Genomic DNA, 16105 nt, shown 5'->3' with positions numbered 1-16105 from the left:
TTTCTTCTTCAATTGCTATTGTCAACATGTCGACATCTTGCGGTTTCCAGCCATAAACCTTCTCCTTCAAATAACCCCACAACCAACAATCACAGGCTGAGATCAGGGGAACGGGCTGGCCATTCTGTCAGTCCTCTTCTTCCCACCTGTTTTGCAAATCACGATTCAAAATTTCCCTTGCCACAATAGCATAGTGAGGGGCGCACCATCCTCTGGAATAAGCGATGTTTGTGTTCTGCAGTTTGCATCACAATTTCATTAAGGATATCACAATACCGATTAGCATTAACAGCCTCATCCAAGATTCACATTCCTAACAATTCTTCCCATCCAATCATAGTGCAAACTGTGACCTTTCCATATCTTATTAAACGTGTCTCTTCAATAACTTGAGGATGCTCTCTTGCATAATAATGACAGTTATGTCCATTCACATGGAAAACAGTCATTTTCTTAACCCATGTTCGTTTACACAATCCCTTACAACACATTCATCTGCCTAGCAGGGTCGTCCTCGCTAAGTTCGTGGACACGAATTGGTTTGAAGGGAGGGCATGACTGATACCAAGCTCACGTGCGGCTTGGCGGGTCGATTGCTATGGAGGCCTTCCCATTGCCAGCAGTTACCTACAGTCGACGGCTGCAATGCTGCGTTAAATCACGTCTCACCAGTCTCGCGGCATCACGATGATTACCGTACGTTATTGTCCATGCTGCAAGTGTTGCATGTTCAGCGCCATCTTGACTAATGACGTAAGCTCAGCATTGTTGTGGTGTAGTGTTATTTGAAGAATTGCCTTTCCAACAGTGATGTCATATTTCCTGTAACAATAGTACTGTCAAACATATAGCCGTGTTTCTGATAAACTCTGTATACTATTTATTTCCTATATTCAAAAAACTTTCGCCGCACCCCTTGTGCTTATACTCCACAATAGGATGAGCTGGTCCTTTATTGATACTGTCAAGTTTTCCACGATGATGAAATAAATAAGAATGAAAGGAACTGACAAAAATATATAAATTACACAAAAGTGAAAGGAAAATGAGAAGAAAAATTCATAATTAAAAATTCGACAAAAAATACGGAACTTGTACACATGAACTCTAAAATCTAGGAAAGCCAGCCTGACACCATATCCACTACTTTACAGGATCACTGTTCAAAGTAAGTTCAAAATTCCTTCCTTTGAGGACAATAAGAAAATTCAAACCCTGATATGTCCAAAATTCCACATTGTAGGATTCCCAAATTCCCGCATCGTAAAATGCGTTACACTGCCGCATCACAGGACACTTTCACTGCCGCATCATAAAACTCTTGCACTGCCGCATCACAGGACAATTGCACTGCCGCATCACAGAAATTAGTACACTGCTGTGAAGTAACGGTCAGCACGTCTGACTGTGAAACGAGCTGGCCGAGTTTCAGATCCTGGTTGGAACAAGTTACCTGGTTGGAGTTTTTTCCGTGAACCAACTGAAGCAGAATTGCTGGGTAAATTTCGGCATTGGACTGCGGATTCATTTCGTCATCATTAATTCACATATCATCATCATCATCCAAACCATAGCCCGGGTTAAGTTCACAGTGTGGCACATCAAAGGGAAATTTTCGAAATTTCCTGGCGAAAATTGTTATTTTTCGCTTCTAATTGCTAGTTTTAAGCATTAAAAGATTATTAAATCGCTTTAAACTATAAAAATGGTAAAGCTATAAGGAAAACATGCATCCTATGTTATATAGGCCTGTACTAGCATATGAAAATGGTACTGCTACTTTAAATCATGGACGTAGCTGCAGCAGCCTATATTTATTTGCTTTATGCGTGCAAAAAGAAACAGAAACAGAGACAATGGTGGCCAACACAGTTATATACATGTAGAAATAGACTACATGTGGAGGTTCAATTTGCTGGCTGACATGAAGTTTCAAACGGCAGACGTTATAAAAATTGCAACAGAATGCACCTACAGACTTTGAATATTGGATTAATTGGTTGCAAAGAAGGATACCACATTCAGAGGGGCTATCTCAGTTCAGGAAAGCTTGGCAATGACGGTGCAATTTTTGGAAACTGCTGTTCTCATACTTTACATTTTATTTCTTCAAGATGGTCATTCCTTTGCTGTTGCATACAGCTCGTTTGCCAGGTTCTCCCAAGTATCGTTGTTAAAATGCCATGGGGTGTTTTGCATTCCACAACATTTCTCTACCTCTGTATAATTGTGTAAAGTGCAACGTGTTCTGCTCGGTCATGCCATGTTCACTGCCCACACAGACAGACGAATGGGTGTTGACTGATGTGAATTCGACGCTAACAGGCGGGCTATCCTGCAGGTAAAGTCCCATGATTACTGAGGTGCCCAAATAGAACCCGGAGCCCCAAGTCCTAGATCAGCATTGGAAACCCGTACTTGCCATGGTACAGCAGTTGAATCACCTTATTTGCGTAAATAGTGCGAGTTAAAAGGTTAGAGGTGTTAGATTTTGTTTCAACACGGTGGAATGTGCTTATCGCTTCGCCAGTTGTTTTTCTAGTCGCCTATGGCCCTTATGATAGTTTTTTCGTAAAATTGATAAACAGTGTTATCAAAATAGTAACTAATTTTATGGCTGCTGAAACATTTTTTCGTAAAAGGCGAGATATTTTCTTTGAACCAAACTACAACGCCAACGCGGTAATAATTACATACGTAACGCATTGTTGGAGATTGTATCGGAATTTTATTTCGTCGATTTCAGTGATATTTCCTGAACCACACCATATTTCTCGTTTATTTCTCTGTAATAACCTGATATACATTACTAAATCTGTATTTTCTTTTAGTTCATTCAAAGGACTGCCGTTAAACTCCGTAAACCTTGCACTTGAAACAATGTTTAAAGAATATAGTCGCGGATTGTACTAGCGACATTTCGATTGTCTTTTATTTCACTTATTTCGGTATGGCCGGTCACATAGTCGGTGCTACTGTGCGGTCCATCTTATCCAGTTGGAATGAAAGGAAAACGGGAGTACCTCGAGAAAAACACCTCTGCAATGTCTGGTTTCTTTCCATCACAAATTCTACGCTCACCTAACCGGAAATAGAACCTAGCACAGTAACACTAGTCACATACGCGGCACGAATGGGTATTACGCTTCCAGGTTCACTTGAGTGCGCTGGATCCTTTGATGTTACGCAGGAAAACCGACAAGCGATGGAACGCAGCGCGCCGAAGTTGCGAAGTACGGTACTGTCCATATAGGAACGCGTTACGAGGTTCAGTTGCAAGTCTGGATCAGACTTCAGATGCATACAAACAATTGTTTTTCCTCCGACACATCGTCACGTGAGATGTACTGCCAGGCAATAAGAGCAAATGCATGTTTTTATATAATCTTGTTATACTTCTCAAACTTTGCATATATTCCAAATAACCTCACTTCTTCTGTGTATGTTTGCATGTTTTGGTCATTTTTTGGGAGTAAATTCATGTAGAATGGATATTTGGAAAATTTTACATTTAATAGCATATTTAGACTTTTATATTCGATACTATGTTTTTTTTTTTCTGGCTTTAGTGCATATGTTATGTTAACTTGCATAATAGTGCCTTTTATGAATATTGCTTCATAGAATCTGATATTTTCACTTTATTTGTTTATTGAGAAAAAATAGATAAAAGAAAGCTACTGGTAATATGGTTTCATGGCATCCTATGCGACAAGTAATCGTTGGACTCTCCACTAAATCCTCCTTTTGTTACATTGGAATTTCCAACCTCCAACTCTCGCTTGTTACAAGCCAGAGGTCAAAACATTGAAAGAAACGAAGGAAGAAGCAGCATGCTTGCAAACTGCAATTTAGTACACTTTTGTGTCGAATTGTGAAGTGTTGCTATAGCTACTGTTAGAAGTGTAAGAAGAGATCTTGTCAAGAAATGGATTGAGGGAAAGGAATTCTAAAGATGGACAGTGATGTAATTTATTGTGACTTACTGGCTTTTAAGGAACCCGGAGGTTCATTGCCGCCCTCACATAAGCCCGCCATTGGTCCCTATCCTGAGCAAGATTAATCCAGTCTCTACCATCATATCCCACCTCCCTCAAATCCATTTTAATATTATCTTCCCACCTACGTCTCGGCCTCCCCAAAGGTCTTTTTCCCTCCGGCCTCCCAACTAACACTCTATATGCATTTCTGGATTCGCCCATACGTGCTACATGTCCTGCCCATCTCAAACGTGTAATTTATCGTGACTGTTGTAATAAAGACTTAAGTATTTGTATACTTTGGGGCGCACGATAGCGTCGTGAGTAAGGCGTAACGCTGCAAAGTCGGAAGGTCACGGGTTCAATTCCCGATGGGGTCATGTTCACACCTGTGGAGTAATGGTTAGCGGGTCTGGCCGCGAAACCAGATGGCCCGGGTTCGATTCCCGGTCTGGGCAAGTTACCTGGTTGAGGTTTTTTTCCGGGATTTTCCCCCAACCCAATACGAGCAAATGCTGGGTAACTTTTGGTGCTGGACCCCGGACTCATTTCACTGGCATTATCACCTTCTCATTCAGAAGCTAAATAGCCTAAGATGTTGATAAAGCGTCGTAAAATAACCTACTTAAAAAACCGATGGGGTTATGGTCATGCAGAAATGTAAAAGACAATTAGACCTCACTTCGTCCCAAACTTCTTCGCTTCAGTGTGTGCCTGTCACTTGTGCCGTGCTTGAGATAAACACACGAGTGATTAAAATTGAGAAATTAGTTGTACGTTGTTTCAAAGTAACATAAAAATGTAACAATGGAAAACTCAATTTTGTTGTTGTTGTTTTGTAATGCCAGGCATTTGACAATAAAGTTGACCTCTTGCACTCCAATATTTTTCAAAGATATTGTCATGGCCAGCCACTAAAGCACAGATTTTGAGGTGTTCCGAATCCATTTCTTGATTTGAGTTGGACAATGGGCAGTTAGGAGACTGATATATTCCAATTCTATGCAGATGCTTGGCCAAACAGTCGTGGCCTGTTGCCAATCTAAATGCAGCTACAGACGATTTTCGTGGTAAATCGGGAATTAACTGTGGATTATGATGCAGAGAGTTCCATTTTTTCCCTTGCGATTGTGTTATCAAATTTTGTTTGTTGAAGTCTAAGTATGTAGATTTAATAAATCTCTTCACAGAGTAATACGTAGATTTAGTAACAGGTCTGTAAGTAGCAGTGCTGCCCTTCTTTGCTAAAGCATCCACATTCTCGTTTCCCGGGATTCCACAATGGGATGGTATCCATTGGAATACAATTCTTTTATTGAATGTTATTAGTTGAGAGAGCATCTTATTTATTTCTGCTATTTGAGATGAAGGTGTGTGTCTAGAGACTATTGATAGAATAGCTGCTTTGGAGTCTAACAATATAACTGCATTTTTAAATTTATTGATGTGACATAGAAGATTCCTGAGACTTTCACTTATTGCAATGATTTCTCCATCAAAACTTGTTGTTCCATATCCAAGAGATCTATAAAGTGAGAAGAGACAGCACGTAACACCTGCACCGGCACCTTGTTTCCTGCAGATCAAGGATCCATCGGTGTATAAATGAAGCCAATTTTGTGGAGGGTACCTAATATTAATTGTCTCTAAAGACAATTGTTTCATTATTTCAGTGTTTACTTCTGATTTCAGTATTTCTTGTGTTAGATTTAGATTATACTCTATATTTAATAGAGTTAAAGGGTTTGATTTAATTTGTAGGTTTTTTTTTTAAATTCGGGACGTAGATTTTCTGTTTTAATTCTTGAACCATAGATATGAAACTTTTTTGAGTTTTTAATCTACAGAGAGGACTCAATTTTAATAGTGCATATTTTTACTGTTTTTCCGCTTCATTATATATGTTTTGTCATATGATAGTGCATGCATGTTTAAAGATTTGATAGTTCAAGGAAATCCGGGCTCTAGTGATAATAGATGTACAGTCCCCCCAAAAAAGGATGAGACGACTCTTGGCTGTTATATAGCATGATTCACACGATGTCGACGCGGCCTCACAGGAAGACATCGGGCCGTCATGAGTATTTTCACCCTACTCCAAGGTACGTAACAGTGCAAAATGTTATCAGTTGTCTATTTCTGGTATACGTCTCTGTTTACGTCCGTGATCTTTATTTTTTATGACAGTATGTAAGATACCGTGTTACACAGAAGCCACTGGAAAGGGGGGGGGGAACAATATTAATTTTGAAATGAGAAATATAGGATCATTACAAAGAAAACAAGGACAAATATAAGGATCATGAAAAAGACAATAGGGAGCATGACAAGGACCACAATAAACACAACAATTACGGTAGGGAGCATGACAAAGAAAATCAGTACCATGGCAAAAACAACAAGGATGATGACAGGACAAAGACAAGACAAGAACCACGATATGGGCCACGACATAAGGACATGATAAGGACCACGATAAGGTCCACTACAAAAACAAGGATCACGATAAGGACCATGATAAAAGGAACAAGGATCACGATAAGGACCATGATAAAAGGAACAAGGATCATGATAAGGACCATGATAAAAGGAACAAGGATCATGATAAGGACCATGATAAAAGGAACAAGGATCATGATAAGGACCATGATAAAAGGAACAAGGATCATGATAAGGACCATGATAAAAGGAACAAGGATCAAGATAAGGACCATGATAAAAGGAACAAGGATCATGATAAGGACTATGATAAAAGGAACAAGGATCATGATAAGGACCATGATAAAAGGAACAAGGATCATGATAAGGACTATGATAAAAGGAACAAGGATCATGATAAGGACCATGATAAAAGGAACAAGGATCATGATAAGGACTATGATAAAAGGAACAAGGACCATGATAAAAGGAACAAGGATCATGATAAGGACCATGATAAAAGGAACAAGGATCATGATAAGGACTATGATAAAAGGAACAAGGACCATGATAAAAGGAACAAGGATCATGATAAGGACCATGATAAAAGGAACAAGGATCATGATAAGGACTATGATAAAAGGAACAAGGATCATGATAAGGACCATGATAAAAGGAACAGGATCATGATAAGGACCATGATAAAAAGAACAAGGATCATGATAAGGACTATGATAAAAGAAACAAGGACCATGATAAAAGGAACAAGGATCATGATAAGGACCATGATAAAAGGAACAAGGATCATGATAAGGACTATGATAAAAGGAACAAGGATCATGATAAGGACCATGATAAAAGGAACAAGGATCATAAGGACCATGATAAAAGGAACAAGGAACATGATAAGGACCATGATAAAAGGAACAAGGATCATGATAAGGACCATGATAAAAGGAACAAGGATCATGATAAGGACCATGATAAAAGGAACAAGGATCATGATAAGGACCATGATAAAAGGAACAAGGATCATGATAAGGACCATGATAAAAGGAACAAGGATCATGATAAGGACCATGATAAAAGGAACAAGGATCATGATAAGGACCATGATAAAAGGAACAAGGATCATGATAAGGACCATGATAAAAGGAACAAGGATCATGATAAGGACCATGATAAAAGGAACAAGGATCATGATAAGGACCATGATAAAAGGAACAAGGATCATGATAAGGACTATGATAAAAGGAACAAGGATCATGATAAGGACCATGATAAAAGGAACAAGAATCACGATAAGAACTAGGACAAACACAACATTAAGGCCAACTACAAGGATGGTGATATGGATCTCGATAAGAACCATGGTTTTCGTTATTCGTTATGGTCTTTATCATGGTTATTGTCGTGATCCTCGTTGATGTCATGGTCCTCATCGTGATTCTTATCATGGTCCTTGTTGTCTTTGTAATGGTCCGTAAACAAAATTTGTCACAGTTTGGAACGGTACCTGCCTGCAGTAAGACCAAAAGGCTGTCGGTGACTTATACGATTAGCATTAAAATTTAGTTGTTATCACTATTTAAAATCAGTTCCTTAACGCTTGTTGTTAAAACATTTTACATTTCATTGTAATTGTTACAAAGAAAAGTCACCCCATTTAGCATGATGCTGTAATATCCAAATATAATTTATTATTGTTTGTTGAATATTGAAAAACATTGCAGAGTCAGCAATTTTTAAATATACAGGTGAGTAAAAAGTATGGAACAATGCTTGTAACTTTCTTATTTCTAATTTTATGAAGAAACTATTTATACAAATGTTTTGGGGTGTCAAAGAAGAAATATTTTTAACATGTTTTCAAATACTGTGCTTTTCATTTATAAAGTGCCAATAAGTCTTTTTTTTTTATGGCACCATGTACTTATTTCCCCATTTTTGGATTCTTCAGGTTTCATTACGTACAAAATTTATATATATATATATATATATATATATATATATATATATATATATATATATATTGCCATTTATAAACTTTTGCTTTGTAAAAATTGCCACTTTTGTTGACAATGTATGTATACTGAACAAAGGAAATTTTAAAGCTTCAGTACTTGAAGTTCAGGAGGCCTTGAATTAAACAATTGCAGATGGTAAACGACCCGATGGTCTCACCTTAATTCCATGGTCTAGAGGAAAATCTTTAATTTGGGACTCCACTTGCATTGACACTCTAGCTCCATCTCACTTGCCAAATACCTCCAGACACGCAGTATCTGCTGCTGAATTAGCCGTGAAGAAGAAAGTCAATAAATATGCTCATCTTTTAGACAATTATATCTTTGTCCCATTTGCTGTGGAGACCTTCGGTCCTTGCAGTCATGACGCTAAAGTTTTGGTATCTCAAATCGGCCAAATTTTGATCTCCATTACTGGTGATCGCCGTTGCACTACTTATTTGCGTCAACGCTTAAGTATTGCGATTCAACGCGGAAATGCATGAGCGTTTTGGGTACTCTTCCAGAGTCCAGCCCTTTGGACGAACTTTTTCTCCTGTAAAATTTTTTATCTCTATGTAAATGTTTATATTTAGTTTTTATATATGTGTAATTGTAACGGTGAAAATATTGTTAATCAAATAATAATTTTTTTTTCATAAGTGTATATTATTTTTGGGAGTGTTTTTTGTAAGTAATTTTATGAGGTTATTAATTTAAATATAATTTTATTCATTAAAAAAATTCATTAAACATAAAATTAATTAGAGAATGAGTGGTTAAGTGAGAGATTTAAATTGAATGTTTTATAGTCTATAAAATGCTATCCAGATAAAAAAAAATAAAATTTATTGATAATCGAACAATTGCAGACAAAAGCTAATAGAAACAAGGGAATAAAGCTAATAAAAACAATTGAATGACGATGGTTATTTCATTCCAGTATCTTCCTGAAAGTAATTAATCATGGCAAATCTTAAGGAAAACAAGGAATTGAAATACTAATGACCGGCTATGGTGACAGGAGGAAGATCCAAGAAGAGGTTTGTGTCTTATTTAATGAAATGCATACAGAAAGGAACATTACTCATTCTACAGTGTCTAAAACTTTAAAAGAGTTTAATGAAACTGGAAGTGTTAAAAATAAGATCAAGTTTGGAAGGCCAAAACAAATTACAGATAGTGAAAAAGCTCTTGATATTGTATTAGCAGCAGAAGAAACCCCACATTGCAGTTGACCATGAGACCTGAAGACTTAAAACGAAGAATTAGAGATGAAATACAGCAGATCGGTCGAACAGCGTTGCTGAGAACATTAAGCAATTTCAAAGACAGATTTATGCATTCTTTGGCCATTTTGTTAACTGAAATCAACATGTGACACAACACAACAATGCTAATTTTGGTTTTAATATGTTTTCTTGCCTTAAAATCCATGCATTACTATTGCAGTTAAATTTCAATGGTGGATATCCTACAAGTGTTTTTTTTTTCTTCATTGTTGGTAATTCTATAGCATCTATTAGATGCTGTATGGTTGTGCTAACAGATGGAGTTACTTGTCAACAATGTGACGCTGAAACATGTATTCAGGTTACTGCCTAGCGACAGTCCTGATGTATTTTTATATTTGTGATGATTGGTTAATTAATATTAACCCGGCACACTCACAATCACACTCACATTCATACAAATTTCCAGACTCTAGACACCCAGCGAATTCTTCTTCTTCAAGAAAAATTCACCGAGAGCCGAACCCGGGACCCCCTGATCTGGAAGCCAGCATGCTGACCAACAGACCACGAAGGCAGTCGTGTCTTTTTTAAATTATAAATTTAAATAACAATGTTATTCAGTTTTTATTGTATTCACTTGTTTCTGTTAGTTTTGTCTGCAATTGTTTAATCCAAAACCTCCTCAAATTGATGTACTGAAGCATTAAAATGTTCCATTCTTTAGTACACATTGTCATCAAAAGAAGTAATTTTTACAAAACAATAGTTTATAAATGGCCATATATATAATTTTGTACGTACTGAGACCTGAGACCTGAAGAATCCAAAAATGGGGAAATAAGTGCATAGTGCCATTTAAAAAAAGAACAGACTCATTGGCACAGCCTTTATAAATGAAAAGCATAGTATTTGAAAACATGTTCAAAATATTTCTTCTTTGACACCCCACAACTTTTGTATAAACAGTTTCTTCATAAAATTAGAAATAAGAAACTTACAAGCCTTGTTCCATACTTCTTACTCACCCTGTATCTGTATTTTTCACTGTTAATATAATATTATATGAGTGGTTTTGTATTGTCCGTGGTCAGTAACCTATCTCCTTGTGTTCATGCCCGGCCGCTCAATTCCAGGAATTTGACTGTATTCAGGAAATAATAAAAAAAAACTGGCCGATGTAGGATTCGAACCCGCTCTCTCGCACCAGGCGTCGAGCTGGAAGGTCTTTCTTCTGCGCAGCCGGCTGTCATGTTCAGCCTATATTTATTTATTGTTTACAACATATCAACATTGTTCGTGCAGTTTTCGAGGAAGTTTCGGAACTAGATCCAACAACAAACCACAGAGAGTGAATTTAAACAACATGTTACCTTGTGTATTAGTGCTCTGGGTCTCCGATCATGCGCAGTGTCTTGTATCTGGGGCTTGGAATATTCCATCGCCCAATTCTTTCTTTGGAGGACTGTACATATCAGCCAGAGGTATCGCTGTTAATAAAACCATCAGTTACCGGTATCTATATTAATAATAAAAGTATCCTTAATTTTTCAAGTAATTTTCGCTTTTCCAAAAATAATAACTTAACATATTGCGTAATGAACTATTCCGAGACCGAAAATATCATTGTTGGAATTTTTGTTTGTTACAGTACTTTTCCAGGCGATAATGGTTGAATCAGTTTGTATGCGAGATAAGTTAGATCCACTTAGGACTTATAAGGGGGCCTGAAGTAAATATTTCGCTTATTATTGTTTTTAGGAGAATATTACATAACAAAAGTTGCTTTAAAATGTTTCAGACAAGTTTTATTCTACCCAACGTTTTCATAGACCAATATTTAACGAGATAGGGGAGTTTTAAAATAAGAATGAGTTTTATCTTAGTGCCGACTCTGTCAGATTAATATTATAGTTGACACAGGATCGAAACATCACTTGCCTTGTATCTGATATAAATTGCCGTTTTTATTACTAATACTAATGCGAGAAATACTGTACATTTCACAGTTTCCTCATTTTTTGAATGAACACGAAAGAACAGATATGAATTCTAATAATATCTGTTAGTAGGTGGCCGTGTAAACAGTCTGAGAAGTAATGATTTCGTAATGTAAAATATAACAAAATTTAGACTAAGTTTAAATTGAGCACTTTCATATTCTCAATTTAACAAAGTAAATTATTTACATCTGTGTAAAAAAACTGGTTTTGTAAACCAAATAAATTACGCATAGTTTCGTAAAATACGTACTGGTAACAAAGGAATGATTTGGCAACACTGCAATCGCGAGTAGTGCAGCGGCAAATATAATTTGGAATTGATAAGGTAGTGAAAGGTCAGGAACATTAACAAAATACTTCGCTCATAATAATATAAAAGTTTGTCTTTGTATATAAACACTGCTTGCACGGAATATGTGAACGCCACGCTTCTGTGTTGTTCAAGTCTTAGAAAGAGTTGTCAGTGTTCAGGCATTGGATTGGTGTAGAACTTAAAAACTAATTATTGCAAATTAATTGAAATACGAGTAAGTAAAAATAAGGTATAAGCAATTAGAATTTTAGAACATATTTATTATTCTATTCTGGCATAGCGTGCAATGAGGCAAATCTTTCATCTCGTGCACTGAATTTAAGGGACGATAGAAGAGGCCTAAACTATTTTTTTGTCAGAAAACTTAGGGTCGACATTGTGCCGTTAGCCCACTAGATGTCGTTACTTACTTACTGGCTTTTAAGGAACCCGGAGGTTCATTGCCGCCCTCACATAAGCCCGCCATCGGTCCCTATCCTGAGCAAGATTAATCCAGTCTCTATCATCATATCCCACCTCCCTCAAATCCATTTTAATATTATCTTCCCACCTACGTCTCGGCCTCCCCAAAGGTCTTTTTCCCTCCAGCCTCCCAACTAATACACTATATGCATTTCTGGATTCGCCCATACGTGCTACATGTCCTGCCCATCTCAAACGTCTGGATTTTATGTTCATAATTATGTCAGGTGAAGAATACAATGCGTGCAGCTCTGCGTTGTGTAACTTTCTCCATTCTCCTGTAACTTCATCCCGCTTAGCCCCAAATATTTTCCTAAGCACCTTATTCTCAAACACCCTTAATCTCTGTTCCTCTCTCAAAGTGAGAGTCCAAGTTTCACAACCATACAGAACAACCGGTAATATAACTGTTTTATAAATTCTAACTTTCAGATTTTTTGACAGCAGACTAGATGACAAAAGCTTCTCAACCGAATAATAACACGCATTTCCCATATTTATTTTGCGTTTAATTTCCTCCCGAGTGTCATTTATATTTGTTACTGTTGCTCCAAGATATTTGAATTTTTCCACCTCTTCGAAAGATAAATCTCCAATTTTTATAGTTCCATTTCGTACAATATTCTGGTCACGAGACATAATCATATACTTAGTCTTTTCGGGATTTACATACTTCCAACCCTATCGCTTTACTTGGTTCAACTAGAATTTCCGCGTTTTCCCTAATCGTTTGTGGATTTTCTCCTAGCATATTCACGTCATCCGCATAGACAAGAAGCTGATGTAACCCATTCAACTCCAAACCCTGTCTATTATCCTGAACTTTCCTAATGGCATATTCTAGAGTGAAGGTAAAAAGTAAAGGTGATACTGCATCTCCCTGCTTTAGCCCGCAGTGAATTGGAAAAGCATCAGATAGAAACTGGCCTATACGGACTCTGCTGTAAGTTTCACTAAGACACATTTTAATTAATCGAACTAGTTTCTTGGGAATACCAAATTCAATAAGAATATTATATAAAACTTCTCTCTTAACCGAGTCATACGCCTTTTTGAAATCTATGAATAACTGATGTACTGTACCCTTATACTCCCATTTTTTCTCCAATATCTGTCGAATACAAAAATTCTGATCAATAGTCGATCTATTACGCCTAAAACCACACTGATGATCCCCAATAATTTCTTCTACATATGGAGTTAATCTTCTCAAAAGGATATTCGACAAAATTTTGTACGACGTCAACAAAAGTGATATTCCTCGAAAGATCACCCCTTATCGGCTGTCCACGACTGCTTATTCAATATATTCGCAGCTACCCTCTACTAGACGTCGTTAGAATCGGGAATTCTGTTTGTTGAGCTGGTACGGTGATTGATCCCATCTTAATTCCAGACGAAACCTATCTGCAAGAAATCCTCCCCCTTAATGGAAAATGATCTCTTGGCATATGGTTGCAGTATGTTGACATACATATCAGATTGACTATTCCCATGTTATAAAAGAGAACAATCACCAGGATCTCCACTGCCGAAATAATTTTTTTGGTAACGACCACTAGATGGAAGTATTACTGCAAGCTATTACTCCATGCAATTCCATCAGGGTTATATAACGTGACTTCTTTTGCAGTCGCTAGATGGCAACATAGTGAAACTATTAAAAGTTGTTGTCTTGAAAGTACATTAGGCTGGTCAAACTGTTCTGTTTGGTCAGGTGGCCACCCAGCACATTTCACATAATAATGTTCGTGCGTTTCTTGACAGTGTATTTTCAGATAAGTGGATTGGTCGTAGTGGACCTGTTGCTTGGCCACTAAGATCTCCTGATTTCACTAGCCTGGAATTCTTCTTATGGGGTCACATGGTTCACTGCTGTGAGCTCTGTTCAGAGTTCAGTGGTGTTCCAACTGTGCAGGCTGTTTGATAAAAATGTTTGTTTTGGCCTCTTCTACCATTCCTTAAAATTGTTTTGGCTTCTTCTACTATCCCTTACAATTTAATGGGTATTTTCGAGCCAGGGAAAAGCTATAACCAGAATTTTAGTTATAAGCATGCCTTAAAATGTTGTAAACAGTTGAATATAGATCAACTATCGGCAACTACAAGAAATTCATTCCGTAGGTAGGAGTAGAATGAATTTTTGAGCATAGTTGGTAATAGTTAACTCCTAAATAATGAGGCTGTTGCTTTCACATTGAAGACGTCAGTCAGCGGGCCATGCATAATTCAACAGACGGAATACGGCAAATGTGTAACTGTAAAGGAAAAAATACTTTCTGAATAGTTAAATGTGTCAACAGATGGTGCAATTGTCGGAATGACGTGAACGAGACCTTTCTGCACAATATCGTCCGCTGAGCGTCACTTGTTTGCGTGACGTATTAGCACGCACACGTATTACAGATCCTGCGACACACGGGCGGGTGATGGAGAAGTGATATAAGGGCATGCGTGCAGTAGGTATTGGAAATGCCAAATACATACAATAGTGTTCGGTTTCCCACTTTTCACCATAGCTCCACATATACCTCATCTTAACACTTCCCGATACCGGTACTCTTATCAGTCACCGTTTCAATTGGAACTCCCTATAATTTAATACAAGTAGAACTCTGTTATAACGACATTCAAGGGACCTGAAAAATTGTGTCGTTATAAACGAGTGACGTAATAACCGAGGATATAGTTTTATGCTTAAAGATAAAATAGGTATAGGAAGATATACAAAATTGTCCATAGAGTAGATGAATATTAGTGTTCTAACATATTTACTGTCATTTACTTTTTCAGATTACAGAAAATATTTTTTGAAAGTACGGTACTAGATAGTGTAACGGGATTATAGGCTTACATTACAAATTACAGGCTGTATGGACTAACCACACAATGTTAGTAAAATAAAATCAGTCATTTTTTTCTGGCACTCTGGCCCTTTCTAAATTACGTTCTATGTTCATAACCTCAGTCACAATTCTTCTGGCTTCATAGAATTGATTCACAACTCTAATGGCATCTAGATCTTCACAGTAGGGATTGGCACTTCCTCTTCTTTGGCATTTTTCACTTGTCCCAATATCGTAGTGTAACAATGTCGTCGTCTGTTGCTGCATACTCCTCGTAACATGCCGACCCAAAACATCTTCATCCCCATCATCAGCTGCGACTTCGCGTGACTGCTATTCATCTCCATGCATCGTATTGCTTCTTCTCATCTTAACGATATGAGTTTGCATAGTGGCGAGGCATCACTCCCTGATCCATGGGAGGAACACTAGCTTCAAGTACAGGGTGTGCTGGACAGTTGTCCACAAGCAACAGGATTTTCGGAGCTCCCTGTCCCACGACTCAGTTCAGTTTAAAAAAATCGAAAGTCATCCAGGACTTTTTGTTTGCATTATAGCGGTACTGGCAGATTCTTCACATCTGGGATTCTTTGACTTTCCAATCACAAGGAATTTTCTTTCCTCCGTTCCATCCGCATTTGCACAAACAAGAACTGTGATTCGGTCTTTGAATAGTTTGCCGCCAACATATTTCTCACCATTAAATTTAAAGGTTTAGCCAGGTGTCGATTTAAAGAAAATGCCAGTTTCATCAGCATTAAAAATAGCACACTCTGCATATCCTAGGCATACAATGGGCCATACGTTAGTATCCAAAAGTGAAATTGATTTTGACGATATATACG

Source organism: Periplaneta americana, chromosome 1, assembly GCF_040183065.1.
Source record: "Periplaneta americana isolate PAMFEO1 chromosome 1, P.americana_PAMFEO1_priV1, whole genome shotgun sequence".
In the NCBI taxonomy this organism is placed as follows: domain Eukaryota; kingdom Metazoa; phylum Arthropoda; class Insecta; order Blattodea; family Blattidae; genus Periplaneta; species Periplaneta americana.
This window is presented reverse-complemented; position numbering follows the sequence as displayed.